Source organism: Passer domesticus, chromosome 2, assembly GCF_036417665.1.
Source record: "Passer domesticus isolate bPasDom1 chromosome 2, bPasDom1.hap1, whole genome shotgun sequence".
Lineage (NCBI taxonomy): Eukaryota > Metazoa > Chordata > Aves > Passeriformes > Passeridae > Passer > Passer domesticus.
This window is the reverse complement of record NC_087475.1, coordinates 102,919,824-102,936,631: the sequence shown is the minus strand read 5'-3', so window position 1 is coordinate 102,936,631 and position 16,808 is coordinate 102,919,824. Positions and strand designations below refer to the sequence as shown.

Here is a 16,808-nt window from a genome sequence, read left to right as displayed (position 1 = left end):
ATCCCTCTCGCCAGCACACTCACCAACATATATGCACGTGCTGCCTTCTCTGTATGTGCAGGCATAAACCCTGAATAGTGATGTCCTGCACCACTGAATGGGACAACTTTCTCCCTTGTTCCCTCAGTCCATCCCACAGACCTTCCACAGGCACAGAAAATGATACTCCTACAATACTTTTTTTTTTTTCCCCGAAACAGAAAAGCTTCCAAACCCACAGAAAGCATCCCTTTTCCTTCTGTACCGATCTCAATTAATCTCCATGTCAAAGTAATTTCTACACCTATTGATCTCTGCCTGCAAATTGCTGCAAACTATTGCGAGGCAGATGTGCGTGTTCACACACAGAGGCATCCCCCATGCACGTGTGGGAGCAGCAGTGCATGGGTCTGCATGCACAGGAGATCATGGCGATGCAGGAGCCCCAGCAAACATTAATGTGCACATGCACTCGCTCCCAAGCACACGTCTGGAAAGTTATAGCACTGTGTTTTCTCAGAATATACATAAGCTGGACAGCTGTATCTGTTATTGGGAAAAAATATCCCAGACAACAGTGACAATGTTGGGCATGTTAATTTTTTTTTTTTTAAATTGATGGATTTTTAGGATTTCATCTACCAAAATGCAAATTTTGCTTATTTGACTTACTTAGTCTGGGAGGCACAGTTAGATGCTGTTCTCTATTTAGCTCTAATGTCACTACATCAGCTTCCCTGCCACACCATGGAGTTACTTCTAATTTATTTTTAATATAAAACTGCCTGAAAAAGAGAAGAAAATTGTCTTGGGTTATTACTAAGGTCTTTGGTCTTTAATTACATCTAAATACATTATTAATACAAATATTCACGCATGTGTGCACAGTTATACAAATAAATGCATATGTATATAAATATAGTTTCTGGAATACCCCTCAGTACAGACTCCTACATAATCATATCCTGTTGCTATGATATCATTGCAGTTCCCAGTACACCATTTATTTTAAGGAAAGCAAACAGCATTTCAAATAAAATCTAGCTAGCTATCCACCTCTGTATGCAATTTAAGAAAGTGTATTTTGGGGTCAAGAAGGCATCAGTATTAGTCCTGGGTTACAAGACTAGAAAAAGAAAGTAATGATATGGTAATGACATTCAGAGAAGATACTAAACTGGGAAGAGTTGCAAGTACCAGCTGACACAGAAGTAGACCAAAGGATTAAGAAACAAAAATCAGATCCAGCTTCGAAAAATGCATGCAGAGAAAAAGAAGGCAAACTGTGCAATTATAAAAGAAGAGAGGTAAGAAGTGGAGTACTAGAAAGCAGTGGACATCACATTTGAGGAAGACATCTCTGTGACGTACATCGCTGCTGACGACACCATGCCAAGGGACTGAGGAGCAGTTCAATGACATTTTAAATTACACCTATTGGACTTAGGAGCCTTTGCCTTGGCCTCTAGAGTTGCTGGGGGCTCATCTGCATGATGAAGAGAGGGTGTCATGAGCTTGTGGGCACTTGCCAACCCACATGGCTGTTCCCCATGCCCCTGGGAGATGGGAATCCCCTGGTCAAACATGTCTGAGAGCTTCAACCGAGTCTCCCTTTGGTGACAACTAAGAGAAACGGGAACTTTGAGGGTGTGACTCAGATCATCCTAAAGCAAGAGCCTAAACTAGGTCAGACAAATCACGCTTCATAAGTGTTTTAGAAGCTTCATTTTCTTCCCACTGACAAGGCCTTTTTAGGGAACCTCCCAGCACTAGGGAGCCCTGATGAGGGAAGCCTTCCCAGCCCCCACCTTTCTCAGACACCCACAGGGAGAGCAGGCTGGCAGCGGAACTGTGCTGGTGCAGTCAAGGAGGGTCAGGCCATTTTCCTGTGCTCACCCAGGGCAGTTGCTCACCTCCATCAGTCACAGCCAAAGGCAGAGCCAGCTCTCTTCATGCCCAGCCCCACAAACACTGTATGCTCCTGTTTATCGTAAGTAACTTTTGGCACATAGACAAAACCTCCTTAATATGTTCCCCAAACATACAGATTTAGTGGTGAGTAGCCAGTCCTCTGTAGGCTCACATCCATGTTTCCTCTGAATTAATCTCGTTACAGAGAAGAGCCATACATTGAAACCCAAATTTTCAGGGCATGTCAGTTCCTAATACCACTGTCGTTCAAATCAGAACCCTTTAAGTATATTTAAAAGTTGGACCTGAAATTCTTCAGCAAATTATATGGTTCTGAAAATCATATCCCACTATCCCTTGCCCTGCCATTTTGGCTGTTTTCACTTCAAACTGTAAAGTAAATTATCTCATAACACAGCAGGAAGAAAGGACAAGTCCACAGCAATGAAAAGGCCAACGAGAATGAGAGGGAAATAAAGGCACAAACTTCAGCCAGGGAGTTAATGAAAATCAGAAGCAAAAATTAAGGGAAGAGGAAGAGGTGAATCTCCATCTCTTTAAGTGCCCAAGTTAAGATGGGATGCTTTCACCCAAATGACACCTTTGTCTCTTCAGGGCACTGCCAGCTCTGGCTCATTCAGCACTCCTTCGGAGTCGCAGGATAGCACTGCATCACGCAGTGTAGATGTGCCCTGAAAGGCCCCTTTGACCTTGGCTTTTGAATCTACACAACTAAAAGGAAGAGCAGTTCCGAAGAATGACATCAATGGGGGACCAGGGAAGTCAGCTAGAAGAAGGGGGTGAACAACGACCATAGATTTTAAAAGCTTCATCTGTGAGACTTGACTGAATGACAGCTAAGGAGGTGGAGAAGTGTGATATTTTCAAATTGAAAATTCCCTCTAGAAGGGAATCATTTGGTGTGATATATAGTCCACTGTTTAGGGTATGCTGCTTGTTGCTTTACCATGAAGGGAGGTGTGGTTCATATAAAGTAATTATTATGGTGACTCCTTTAATTCAAAGTCATGTCTTTAATTTAAATGGGTAAAGATAATTTCAAAGTAACAAGACATATTAGTGGTTATTGCAAAATAAGGTGGGTGGAGTAAGAGACACAAAACTGTGCTTTTAAAGCCTGTTCAGTTCTGCTGCAAGGTTACCCCAGCAGCTTGAAGTCCCTATAGATTGAAAGAAATAGTATCTTCAGTCCAGCTGCTAATTTTGATTCAATAGCAGAACATCAGATTCAGTTTCATTTTGAAGAAGCACATAGTTCTGACATGCTCCTGGAACTGTAATCAGGTTGATTACCTGGCCAAACAAAACTAAATGAAACCAAGAAGAAAACAGTTTGCCTCTAAGAGCTGTCCCAGTGGTAACCATACTAAACTGAAGAGGCGTCTCTTTGAGAGAAGTACTGTGAAAGTCCCGTTACTAGGGATATTTAAAGCTTCAGTAAAAACAGCTCTGAAGTGAGCGACTTGCTTTCATTGGGAGATAGACTGGGTTTTCTCTCTATTCATATATTCCACATATAGTGGTAGCCTTGCCTTTTGTTAGCCAACTTTCATGCTGGCGGGAAAAAAGCCAATTTTATAAAGATTTTTTGGTATCCTCATTTGAATAGGCATTCCTGAAAATCCCACTGTGGGACCACTTGTAATTTTAGTCTCCTCAGTAGCTTTGCAGCTCTGGTCTCATTTGGCCTCACTTTCAGTCATCTATGTCTTAGTGACAAAAAACAGTGCAGTGCAACACTACAACCAAACTCCTTTTCTAAATGATTTAGACATAGTCATGAATCTCCTTGGAGGAGTACTCATTTTTCAGTATAAGGATCACTTATGTCAATTTACCTTGGATTTCACTTAATCCTGAATTATTAATATTAGAAAAGGAGAGCCTAGTTTATTTTGTCCTAAGACGGAAAGAAGGGGTTTTAAAGCCATGATTTTCAAAGCCACAATGCCACTTACTCTTGCAGAGAAGGCTTCAGAAAATGCCAGTCCAGGAATGCTCTAATTCATTCAGTGTCTTTAATGACTACTGGGTTACTTATCCTGGACAATACTGAGTTCATGTGACATAAGCACCTGTTGCCATCAAGCTAGTCACAGGGATGTGCACAGGTGCTCTGTGTTTATTCCCTGTGATTTCCATTTTTCTTCCCATGCCTGCACAACTGGGCTCACAGCGCTGAAGACACCTGACTTTACAATATCATACACAATAAGAAATGGCCTCAATAAGTTCCCTGTTTTCAGCATTTTAGGAAAAAAAAGGTTTTCTGTAAATTGTGTGGTGTATACAAACTCGAATACCTGGGTAATAGCAAGGGGAGAATAATTTTAACGTGCACAAAGAATGATCTGAACAACCCCTGGGTCAATATTAATTATTATTGAGCTTCATAATCATCAAAAATTCAAACATAACAGTTAAATCCCAGCACAGCTTAGCGCTGAAACTGAAACTCTTCAATAAAATGAAATCTCATCTGCTTGTCTGTCAAAAAGAAAAATGTCATCACAGAAAGCAGTCAACCTATCAGCTATTATTCTCAGTGTAGTTGTAGTTTGCCATGGGGGAATGTGATACTTTACAAGCCAAACCAAATGTGAGACAGGATCACCCAGGAAGTCCCTTTCTTCTTCTCCAGGGACCCTTCAATATGTGCTGTTGTACACAGTCCCTCCTGCTGCAGCACACGCTCAGAAAAGCAAGTTTTGAAGGAGAATCAGTGTCAACCAGGAGCTCAGCATGGGCCAATTCACCCTGCCTCTCAGGCTGGCCCCACACTTCACTCTAAGTCCTGCAGTACCATGACAAGTTGCTGTCAGTATCCAGTGCCAGTGGGGATGGCTGTGCTGTTCCGTGCTGCAGGGCGTGGTGGGGCTGATGTGGAAACAAACGCTGAGATGTGAGTCCCACACACTGCCTGCACACATGATTGGAGAAGGAAAGTCCACCCTCAGGTCTGTTTTAGTCCACTCCTGGCTTCCTCTGGTGATATATTGCCATTCCCCTGGCACTGCAGTGCTGAACAGGGGAGCTGCCCAGTGATACCAGTATGATGACATGACAGTATCGTGGTGTGAGACACAAGGTGTCCTGAGCCTTCTTTGGACCACCTGGTCCTGCTCTGCTTGTGCTCACAATGCCCCTCATTGATGCCAGGGTGGGGACGGTGACCTGGATGCTTCAGCACTGGGAGGAAGAATGGGCAGAGACAGGTCCATCCTCCTTCTGTGCTGTCCCCTCAGCTGACCCGACTCCTTCTCTCCAGCCTAAGAGCTGACTTGAGCTGAAGCAGCCAGCATGAGGGGACGTACATGGAGTACCCTGGACACAGACAGGAAATGAATGAGAGGGAAAACAACTGAAGACCTTTCTATGGCCTTAACTGGCGCTTCAGTGTCAGCTGTGAAGTTTCCAGAGATGAAGGACACCCAACAGGCCAAATCTGCTTTTCAGGAAAGGGATTAAAAATTTCTAACCATGGTCATGCTTCCCTCACAGGAACATGGTGACCAGGCCACACATTGATCAGGATCAATGATAGCAGATAGATGCAAGCCCCAAAACACAGACTATTAATGGATGTAGGAAGTATTTGTGTTGGAGAAGTAATGGAGTGAGCTGACAGGACCCTTTCACTTACCCGCAGCTGTATATGGGGGAGTTAAAACAACAAAGATCTACCAAGAATTAAAAGAGCAGGAAAATTGTAAACATCCACTTGCCTTTAAAGACCTAAAAAGGATGTCTTCTTGCCTTGACTTCATTTAGTTTAGCCACAAGATGCCCACTGAGAGGAAAGAGGAATGTCCAGATCCCTCAGTCTGCCAGGCAGACATGGTATATGCAGAGGATTGTTCCCTTGCAGTAGGATCCTCAACACAAAACTCACTGCATCTGATTAAATTGGAAGAGATCTCCAGTCCAAAACGCAGAGCACAGGGCTTGGACAAAGAATGGGTCATAGTTCAGTCTCACCACAGCTAAAATTTTGTTACAATTAAAAGAGTTCTACATTATCAGATCCACTGCATACCCAACCTTCTTAAGAGTGCCCTGGTACAGCAATTATTATTTCTTTTCCAGTACCCCACTGTTAGCCAAAGGAATTCACCCCAGAGGGCAGGAAGCACAGATGGAATTTTATTAAGAGTCCAGGTCTGTGCAGTCAGGAATACAGATCTGCTGCCCCATGCATGGAAACTGCATTACAGCAAAGGGCCCTATTTTAGCTCAGATCCAGCTATGTTTCTGGACTGGGATTTTCTGGAGGTTTAGGAGTTGCTCCAAGCCTAATGGTGAATTTTCTGTGTAAGTCTGAGGGATTAGCTCCCTCCTCAAGCAATTCTGGTGGCAAGGAGAAAACGAAACTTTCCGGAGAGGCACAGCCTAATTTCTCAATGCAGTCCTACTCACTACCTGACATAACTGTTCTATACAACAAAGTGCCCTATCCCATGCATACCTGGCACTGTGACATGCTGGAGTAGCATGTGACATCTGCCAGTCTTGGTTCCCACCTGCTGCATTCCTTTCTTTGCCCTACAACCTGCATGCACAATTCACTCAGGTTGTCCCTGGTGTAGTTGCTACCCAGAGCTGTCTGCCCCCTCTGTCCAGTCGCTGAGGCGCAACCTCAGCAACAAGTAGAGGCCAGAGAGGGTTTCTGAGCCTGCAGAAGGCAGCAGGAGGCAGCAAGGGAGGTGATGAGCACCCACAGTCAAGCACACAGAGACCTTTATGCATGCTCTGGTAATGACACAGCAGATGCAGGGCTCAGTGGAAGGGTAAAGGTCTCCTTCAGCTCGAGGGAGAAAGGAGGAAAAAGGCATTAGTTTACCACCTACATCAAAGAGGACAAGTATGCTGACCTAGATGGTCTTCTCATGTGTGTTCATCTCAGTGGGGTCAAGTTTAAACTTATTTTAATAATATATGATATAAAATTTGAAGGGTAATACTTCTGTGTTGCCCTAATTTATTCAGCTAGAGAGGAGGAAAAAGAAGTTCATTCTCTGTTTGTTATGAAAGCTAAGCTCAAATATGAACAATGTTCCATAGTAAATGATGGAGAGTTTGACAATCTTATCTGTATCATATCATCATATATTGAAAGGTTCTATTGTTAAGAATACCTACAAGAGAATACAATTTTATCTGCTTCGGGAAGTGTAATTCTGAGCTTTCTCATTTTAGAGTTCTTTTCAAGTCAGGGATCTGTGTTAGGTCTTTATAAAGTTAGAAAGCAAATTATATATGCCCAACTTTCTTAAAATTAGTCACAGTTCAAAAATAACACTGCCATTGCATGGGCTACATCAAAAGCAGCATGGCCAGGAGGGCAAGAAAGGGGATTCTGCCCCTCTGCTCTGTGAGATCCCGTCTGCAGTACTGCAACCACCTCTGAGGTCCTCAGCACAGGAGAGACATTGACCTGTTGGAATGAGCCCAGAGAGGATCACCAAGATGGTTGGAGGGATGGAACACCTCTCCTAAAAACAGGCTGAGAGAGTTGGGATTGTTCAGCCAGGAGAAAAGACGGCTTCATGGTGACATAATTGTGGCCTTCCAGTACCAGAAGGGAGCCTACAAGAAAGAAGAAGAGGGATTTTAACAAGAGCATGTAATGACAGGACAAGTGGGAATGGCTTCAAACTGAGAGTAGGTTTACATTGGGTACTAAGAAGAAATTCGCTAATGTGTGGGTGATGAGGCACTGGAAGACATTGGCCAAAGAACTGGTGGATGCCACATCCCAGGAAGTGTTCAATGCCAGGCTAGGTGGGGCTTGGAGCATCCTGCCCTAGCAGAAGGTGTCTCTGCCCATGTCAGGGATTTGGAACTAGATGACCTTTAAGATCCCTTCCAATCCAAACCATTCGATGATTCCATTCAAGAACAGCACTGAGTTCTGCCTAAAACTTTCTATGTCATTTCCTTCATAAGGCTAAAAGCTTAAAAGCAAAATAAATCAGAGAAAACAAAACAGTTCTCAGGCAATATGAAACACAAAAATGTAGCAACCTGACAGTGTCAAATAATCTCCATGCTCCACATGACACAGGCCAGGCCCTTCCCTGCTTAGCTGTCAGCCATTAACAAGGAATGTTAAAATGTTAAAATGGCAGTGTGGCCATTTTCATTCTTGCATTAAGCTCAGTAGTTACCAAGCCATGGCTTGAGGCTTTGTGATGCCCTCGAGGTCTTCCAGCATTTCCTGTAACCCTTGGGAACTAATAGGCTAAAACAGCCCAAGAGGGAGAGGAAAGCTGCTGAAGCACAGAGCTCATTTATTATTGTTGCTTGGAAGCCAGTGAAGGTTATTAATTTTTAGGTCTTTGGCAAAAACTGCCTCCTTTGTATGTTTAGTCATCCAAGAAGTCAAAATGATCTCCCAAAGGATACTGAGCTACTCTGTCTGACTTAATTTTGATCATACTGTGCCCACTGAAAATGGGACTTTGCTGGATCTCACTTTTTACCATTTTGTCAAACTCCTGCAGGCTCTTATTAGATCTTCTTCACATGCAGTGCAACCTCACTGGCCCCAAATTTGTCTCATTATTTCCGAGGACATCAACAGATCCTGTCTGTGTAAGTACACATGCGCACACCAGGAAAACTAAAGGATGATTTTGTACTTCGAAAAATTATGTCATGCTCAACATTAAAGGCCTATTCCTCTACACACAACAAATTTAGGAAGCATTTGTTTTATCTTCATTGACTTAAAATTTATCTTAAATCCTGTTTTACTGTCACTTGCTCCAGCATTCTATTGTACAATACTTTCTGTCTTTCTTGTAGCAGTGAGATAATCTACATATCAAAGTTGGTTGTGCTGGACATGTAATTTCACCTAATACTGAGAATTTCACCACAGTTTTTACAAAGACATTATTAAAAGGCATAAGAGATGATAAATCTTTCTACTCTCTCCTGAAATGCTATTAAGTGGACAGAAATACTACTTCGCAGTCACACTCTGCTTTTCAACGCCCAAAAGCAAAATTCAGTAATGATAGTGAAGATTTAAAATTCTTTCATTGTATCAAATGCAATCACACATTTCTGTAAAATCTATCCAAGCATTCTAATCATAAGCCAATGGAGGTTTTGTTTGCTCTGTTTTATTCTGGGGTTTTTTGCTGGCTTTGGTTTGGGTTTGTTTGTTTGTTTTGATTCACTGGAAGTTTTTGGATCTGCTGTGGATTCTGTCTTTCTAAGATCCTTCTTCCTAGGAGATAAATCCATCAAAGTATCAAAGTTAGAAGTCTTCAAACTGCCTAAAATATGCCTTGATAAATATTAGTTTATAAGTGGATTAAAATTTGGATGTAGAACTACTTGCTTTCAGTTTTTCAGATTTCTTTGCAACATCCAAATGAACCCAATTCAGTCACACTCTCACTGACTTCAGTCACACTTTGTTCGCTCCTCAGTCACCCCCAGTCAAGGGCCTAATAGACTCCACTGCTTTCTCCTGGTCCTGGTGTTCAATTGCTCTCAAGTAAAGCTTAACATAAATCAACATTGTCTTCTGAAACAAATAGACATTTTCACAGACTTCAGGAAACAATTCTTTAACAGGAACACGCATAAAGCTGAACAACAACAACCTTTTCTCAACTGATGCACATTTATGCCCTGGCAACAGCACTATCTATTTTTCTAAGGCTTAGCACAGAGTTCATGTTATTTAAAAGCTATATACTTTCACTGTAGTGTTTAGAAAGCACTCATTCCTTTCTTTTACAATTTCAAATAGTTCCATATCTGTTTTTCACAGCAGCAATGTATTTACTGCTCCTAACATGCTTTGGAACCTTGATAAATTTACTTAAGTTTCCCAATTACCACATTCCTAAAGGAAGAAACAAAATCCTCACTGATCTTTAAGTCCCTTTGAAATACATCATAGTTCATCTTTGTTATTAGTCTGCCAAACATATCCACGGTTAAGGTAATTAACATTACTGCATGTGATGAAGACACTTTTTGAAATATCACAAATCTGATTATTTTGAAGTCATATGTGGAAAAACTCTTATTCTCTGACCCTGTGGTACACAGTATCCCCCAATCTACCCCATGTTCTTAATATTTCCCCTCTACTGTACTTTTCATAAAGTCTTCCTGACACAGCCATCTCCTTGAACCTGTAAGGCTCCCTCATTTGTCTCCTCTGACCCTGAATAACTTCTTTTGGCCTATCCATAAGGGAAGAAACAGAACTTGCTACGGCTCTTTCAGAATTAAGTGTCTGTTGATTAATCAGACAGTCTCTGCCTCAGAAAGTATCAGAGCTGAAAACTCTTACAGGCTGGAAGAGTGTCTGGGAGAAGCATATTTGCTGGTTTTTTTATTGCTTCTCTCCATCCCTAGTTTTGGCTCCTGAATAAAGTGAACTAGACAGACCTTTGGTCTACTCAAACATGGTCATTCTCAAGCTGCTAAAGAGAGTGAGTAATACTTGATTTTCCCTGCCTCTCCTTCACTAATTTGAATCTTTCTCTGCCATCTACTCAGAGATGATATTTATGAAACTCTGGGAGAGTGAGCTATCTTTATGACTGCTGTCTTGTCAGACATGGGTGGGATGAGATAGTAGTGAGTTGAAGTTTCCTCATGACAGGGACAGACTGACATTCTGAGTCAGCAGAATCACCAGTATGTTGGGTAGGTTTCTTTGCTAATGTAGTGCACTTTTAATATAAGTTGCTTCACAGATGAGTTTCCAAATCAAATAGTATTTCAGACCCATCAGAAGCTACTCCCACAGCAGCTGTCTGCAAACATATTCTTTCTGCAATTTCTGGACTTCCCAGCTGTTACTGAGCAGCAATATTTAACCCAAACTTGTGGTGTAGGGCTCATTCAGACAAGGATGTGTGTGATGCCTGGGGTAGCAAAGAGCTGCTCTGAGCTGCACACTGTTAGGGCTCAAAATACCCATCTAGGCTTTCCTACTCTGCAGGAAGCAGTCACACAGCCATGCAAGCAAATTACAGGCTTATCATTCCTCATTCAAGCATCAGCACAGTCATTCAGAAGAATCCCTATATCCCTACAGCAAGACCATAGAAATATAGTGGTTAAAACTGCACTATGCATTTTTGCTTCACCTTTTTTATTGCCCCTGGTCTGCCACTTTGCTTCATGGTTATTCAACAGGTGCCCTTTGAATAAGGAGCATGTGGCACAGAGATGACTGGCAGACAAGGCAGTAGAAAAGAGCAGTCTAGGAAGCAGTTGTGCTTATTATAAAGGGCAGCTAACTGATTCATCAGTGCCCTCTCCAGCAAACCACACCATATAAATGTTTTTTTTTTTTATATTAGCCTTGTGCTATAAGGAGGATTACTTGGCATACTAAGTGTGAATACCTAATGTCCTCTCTCCCTAAAGGAAGATAGGTTGCAGGTATTTTTGCTCTCCAACTTCATGGTGCATGGCTTCAATTCAATTTATGAAGTGTGCCCCAAGACCATTTTTTCAGTCAATTCTAGTTTAAAAGAATTAGCAGGATTTTAATTCTCCAGTGTTAGACTAGTAGTCTGACTTTCACCCAAAGCTGAAGGAAGAAGGTAAAAAAATAGGATTGCAATCCAGCATAAGATACTGCAATAGAAAGAGATAGGAATGAGGGTTGCCTCCTTTTGTAGGTCTTGCAAGGAAAAACAGCAGATCTGCCAGGCTACAGATTACAATGTGAGCATGCAGTGAGGTTGGAAGAGCATATGGCAGGAGTGGCTGCCTGGCTGAAGTGTACCTATTGCCAGCCCTGTCATTCAGGGCTGTAGAGACAAGATGAAGCTTTATTTTAGTGCCCTGACAGCTGACAGGAGCTTGTCACATTGCAGAAGCTGCTGAATCTCAAGTCAGGGGAAGAAGGGGAAGAGAACAGAAATCAAAAGCAATCTCATAGTTGGTGCATACTTGTCTATGGGGGACAGACATAGGGTGAGGTCTCTCATGTATTCTGTGCACAGTCTCTAGCACTAAGGGGTGGTAACAAGTGCAAGAAGGACACAGCAGAAAAAGGTGCTAGAAGAATCTGGACTATACTTTATTCCATGTTATACCCTCTTTTCAAAAGACATGGGGAATCTCATGCTGTTTGGTATGGGTAAAACTGCTTTGAGATTTCCCTGTAACTACTCAAAATGGAGAAGAATATGAGCTGGCAGGATCTTCCTTGCAGTGTTCCTGGTAAGTGTAGAGTTCATTTCCACAGATCCAGAGATGGGAGGAAGAACAGGGTTTTTACTTTGGGGAAAAGCCTGATTCTTCCTGCAAAATCAGGAACAGTTATTGGACTAGAAACATAAACACTGCAGTTTTTTATTTAAAATTTTCTGCAGACATTTTCTGCTAGTGCATTTAGGGGAAAAAAAAGAGACTAAATAAAAAAGAAAATCCCATAGGACAGTTCTGCTGAGGTTTTTGAGCTCACCTTTCTTTCTATTCAGTTTTAGTCACATGATTAAGACACAGTCCCTCTACCGAGTATTCCAACAATAGCATCCCCTACCTTTACTGTTTATTCCAGGTAATTCATCACACAATAGGTTTTAGGCTGTGGGCACTGCTGTGCCATTCCTAGCAAACATGCAGCCAAATATGCGGCCTTTTTCCCCACCAAACTTGGTGGAAATCTGATAAGATCTGATAAGATGCAGAACACCGTCTCTGTTACGGTGTTCTGCATCTCATCAGATCACACCTAAGGGCTGCTGGTTCCTTGAGGCAGGAGACCTCCTTTAGACAACACTAGATAGAATGCTGGTGTGAGACAGATGTGCCAGCTTCTCTCATCTGTTAACACAACTGTAAATAAAAAGACAAATCTGACCTGGATTTCAGTGGCAGTCAGGACTAAATGCTAGATTCAGATCCAATGGGCAAGGCATTTTAGTCAGATTTATGTACCTCTCTTGGAACACAATGTCCTCAAAAACAGAATCTGGATTCGTTTATCATTGATATTCTGTGTCAATGACACATCTTCTTAATGTGCTGTTGGTGCCTGGTTGTTCCTCATGTTTCTTTTCTCTGGCTCCACACAATAAAACACCTTTTGAACAAGAACACATCTTGGAAGCTGAATAAACTAAGTCTGTACTCAAAACTTTAAGCATAGGAAGGAAGGTAAAAGAAATCTGCCAGCATGGCTGGAAGAGAAGCTTATCCTGCCTTGGCTGAATTCACTTTGGTTTTCCTCTCCAGCTTCCTTCCATCATTTGCTGCACCAATGTATCCCTGAGGATGCTGACCCCAGAACAATATGGTGCAAAGATGATTACAGTCTAAAAAGGAAACGAAAACCCTGTCACTATGGTTGTTATGGGTTTTAGCTTTTCACACTTAATCCTTTAATTGGTCTTGCTGGCAAGAAGAATTCGATACTTGGCTTTATGCTGCATGGATGAGCCCTATTTCAAATCCCATTGGAATAAAGTTACAGTTATTTGGCAGTAAGAAGATCCACGGCAACCTCTCAAAAGCCTACCCAGAGGGTTCCTGTTGACATCACAGTCTCTATGTGATGTCATAAAGCCTCCTAGAAAATGAAACAAGGCAAAAAAAAATAAATAGGACCTCTGGATATTTGATGAGATTGAGGCTAGTCCTTACTCCACTGTTGTACATATCAAGAATTATGTCAAAGGAGAGTTTGGGTCTTGGCTTTCAGCCAGAACATTGATGAAGACAAAGTGCAGAATAAGAAGGTTGAACAGGCTATATGTATAGAAAAAACATATTTCAAAATGTGTTGAGTCTGTTGGACAAGAGGGGGAAAGAACATTACAGTGAGCCATTTGGGCAGACCCAGACAAGGGCTAAGCCATCTGAGCAACAGAGTCTTTGGATGAGACAGTTTTGTCATACGGAAGTATACAAGTAAGTTACCTTGGAACCTTCCTACTAAAAATCTCAGTGAAATTTAATCTCCCATGTCCCAGGCCAAGAGTGACAGCAGCTTCCTTGCATTCCAAATGAGCAGCCCTTGAGGTATGAAAGAGTGAAACAACATCATTTAGAATAAAATAAGACGTGGGAGCTCTGATTCACAGTCCTATTCATTAATGATTGGTAACTTTCTTCCCAAGAGAATGAGAAGGATTCAAGTCATTGCAATGGGTACAATCCATGACAGGAGTGTAATTTCTTCTGAGCTAAGTTCCTGAATAGAAACCTAAAGGCTTGGCCCTAACAGCCCTCTTCAAGTCAGTCAATTTGTGCTGATGTAACTAATGAGATGTCTGGACCCATCGTCATGAAAAGAGAGCAGATTAACACCTATGAAGCTAAAAATAAAAGCGTCACCTCTGAGGTTGGGCCCATGGTGCTTATTACAAGGGGTGGGGTAGGATTGGCAGAGCTGTGCGTCCATCGTGGATGTCACCATGGCACACCCACGCCAACATCACCACGGAGACATAGCACATTTCTAGCTCCTGCATCACCAACTTGTTGCCAAGGAAACAAGAGGATGCAAAATAAAAAAAAAAAAATTAAAAAGAAAAAAGAAAAAAATCTCAATGACATTCAATTTTGAGACAGTCTAGAAACCCCTGAAAGGGAATCTAAAGTGCCTGAGAAGGAAATGGAATTTGGGCTTCTAATTACAGATTCTCAACCAACTCCTTTTTATTCCCTGGTTATTCTGTCTGCTCACGTCACTGTCTTCTTGCCATTCTCTGTCTACAGAGGTATGAATGCCAGACACCAGTGAAAAGAGAATCAGAAAGAGCTTTCCTGGAGTGAAGGAGAGAAGGGAGGGAGAGCAGGGGAGAAGGTTACTCAGTGCAAGCAATAGTGGAGATTCCATAACTCAGAGGAAGGTAGTGGAGAGAAGCTGCAGAAAGGGAAATGTGTGGAATAAAGGCAGAATAGGAGAGAAGGTTTCTGTGAGAAGGGAATATGTGCAGTTGGCAGGTGTGGGTGTACACATGTATATCTACACCAAATGCGTGTGTATTTTTATACATACAGCTGAGAAGGTGCATGTGCATACAAAGGTGTACCAAAATCTACATTCTGTACATAAAAACCTGAGCTGTGCACCCCCCAGAAATCAAGTTGGCATAAAAATCAAGAAACTAAACAGGAAAGAGTATGTCTTTTCATTTTGCTTCTTTTAATCCATTGCAGCACTACATTTACAAGCTTTTTCCACAACAAAAAAATCTACAAATCTGCGCCTCTTTTTAAATGACAGCCAGAATTTTCATGCAACCACCTGACTCTAGGAGCTGTGGCTTTCAGAAAGGAGAAAATACAAGAAAAATCACAAGAAGGTGCTGGCAGGTGGCAAACCTGACAGTGCACATAAACACAAGAGCACACAAGAGAACCAGCAAAGTGTATGACAGTATGAAGGGAAGGATGTGTTGGGTGTTACTGTGCAGAGACACACCAAGGCCACCAAGACAAGATGTGCAGGTGTTGTCTAAGCATAGCAGAGCCATGCTCCTTGACCATTGAAACCTGCATAGTCTCGAGTTAGACAGCCTAGTTCTCTTGAGGAATGAGCACAGAGAGGGTTAAATGTTTGAGTAGATGTCATCTGCATATCATCTTACTTGAGCATGAGAGATAGGGAAAGTTTTATCATGGGATAACACAAAGTGCTGCAGATGTTTAATGGCTACCCTGCAGGGCTCCAGGAAGGCTTCAATTTGGGTTAGTGCTGAAATAGATGAAAGAGCTCTGTCTTCACATACTTCTCTTCAATATTCAGTCTCACCCTTCTTTATTCCTTAAGCCTATCATCAAACTTGCAGCCAGAAATGAGATTGCTGTAGACCAAGAAGGAAAACTTGTGGACAGACATTAACCATTGCTGAATTCCAACAAGGATCCTACAGAATGACATGGAGGGATCTCATTTTATGGATTTATGGCTGTTGATAGTAAAAGTCTGCTAGCAGTAAGGTTTTGACTCCATCCCAGGGAGACAAGAACCATTGCTGACCAAACACAAATATCCCTTTTTGCCCCCTACCAACTTCTTCCTCCCTCTTGTACAGGTCTTTGCTGGACTGAAAGGTTTCTACACACTTCAAGGCAGATTTTCTTCCCCTTGTTAGAAGAAGATGCAAAGGATGCCAAGTGCTTCTCTAAAAACATGTGTGGTGACAGTCCTGGCAGTCCAACAGCTTTTTCTAAGGTTGCCATGACATGGAACTGATGGGCATATAAATCACAGCTGTGGAGAACACCAGCCTACGTTCAGATGCTGCATTCAGATTAGCAGAAGCAAGTCCTGACCACTCAGCTCTCCCCTACTTACTATGTGAGGTAGTTTGTGGAGTATCCAGTGCCCTTGGGGATTGTAAGCAGGAGAGGATGCAGAGACCTCCTCTTACATGTATGCATGCAGGATAAAACCACAGGAACACAAGCAGCCTAAATCACCTAAATGATAAAACCAAGGTCAGATTAAAAGATTTTAAGCATTTATCAGTGGTCCACTTGTACTTTATTCCTGAGTAAGGTGAAAATACCTAAAGTGCCTAAACTGCAGGACACAGAAAGTGGGCTCAGCTTTGTGTGTTCCAATGCTGTAGTGCCTCACACACTCAGCCCATGTCCAGGGAAGCAGAACTCAGTGTGGCCACATCCAAAGGGGCCATATGCCCCCAGCAGAGCTGTACAGACAGAGGGTGTCTGGTGCTGAGAGACTGGCCATAACTCACATATAGGGAAGCACAGGCATTGTTGTCAAGATGCAGGGAAAGTCCAAGTGAAGGAGAAGACAGTAGAAGTCCATTTCCTCTTTTCAGCACATCTTAATTTCTCCATCATATGGAGAAAGTATAGTCTCAGCCATACTTTTTTTTTTTAGCATATCCAAAATGTTACCTCTTCTCAACTAAGATAAATACACC

At 42.2% G+C, this 16,808-nt stretch overlaps 2 long non-coding RNA genes across 2 annotated transcripts; one reads left to right on the top strand and one right to left on the bottom strand.

The window, feature by feature from the left end:
- Nucleotides 1–12,812: 12,812 nt before the first annotated feature.
- On the bottom strand, nucleotides 12,813–13,389 carry LOC135295580 (uncharacterized). Its single transcript, XR_010357703.1, has 2 exons — nucleotides 13,321–13,389; nucleotides 12,813–13,220 (listed from the first exon to the last, which is right to left on the bottom strand). It is a non-coding gene; the product is annotated as an uncharacterized LOC135295580 (long non-coding RNA).
- A 131-nt stretch (nucleotides 13,390–13,520) lies between these two features.
- On the top strand, nucleotides 13,521–14,199 carry LOC135295579 (uncharacterized). Its single transcript, XR_010357702.1, has 3 exons — nucleotides 13,521–13,643; nucleotides 13,878–13,926; nucleotides 14,025–14,199. It is a non-coding gene; the product is annotated as an uncharacterized LOC135295579 (long non-coding RNA).
- The last annotated feature ends 2,609 nt before the right edge of the window (nucleotides 14,200–16,808 follow it).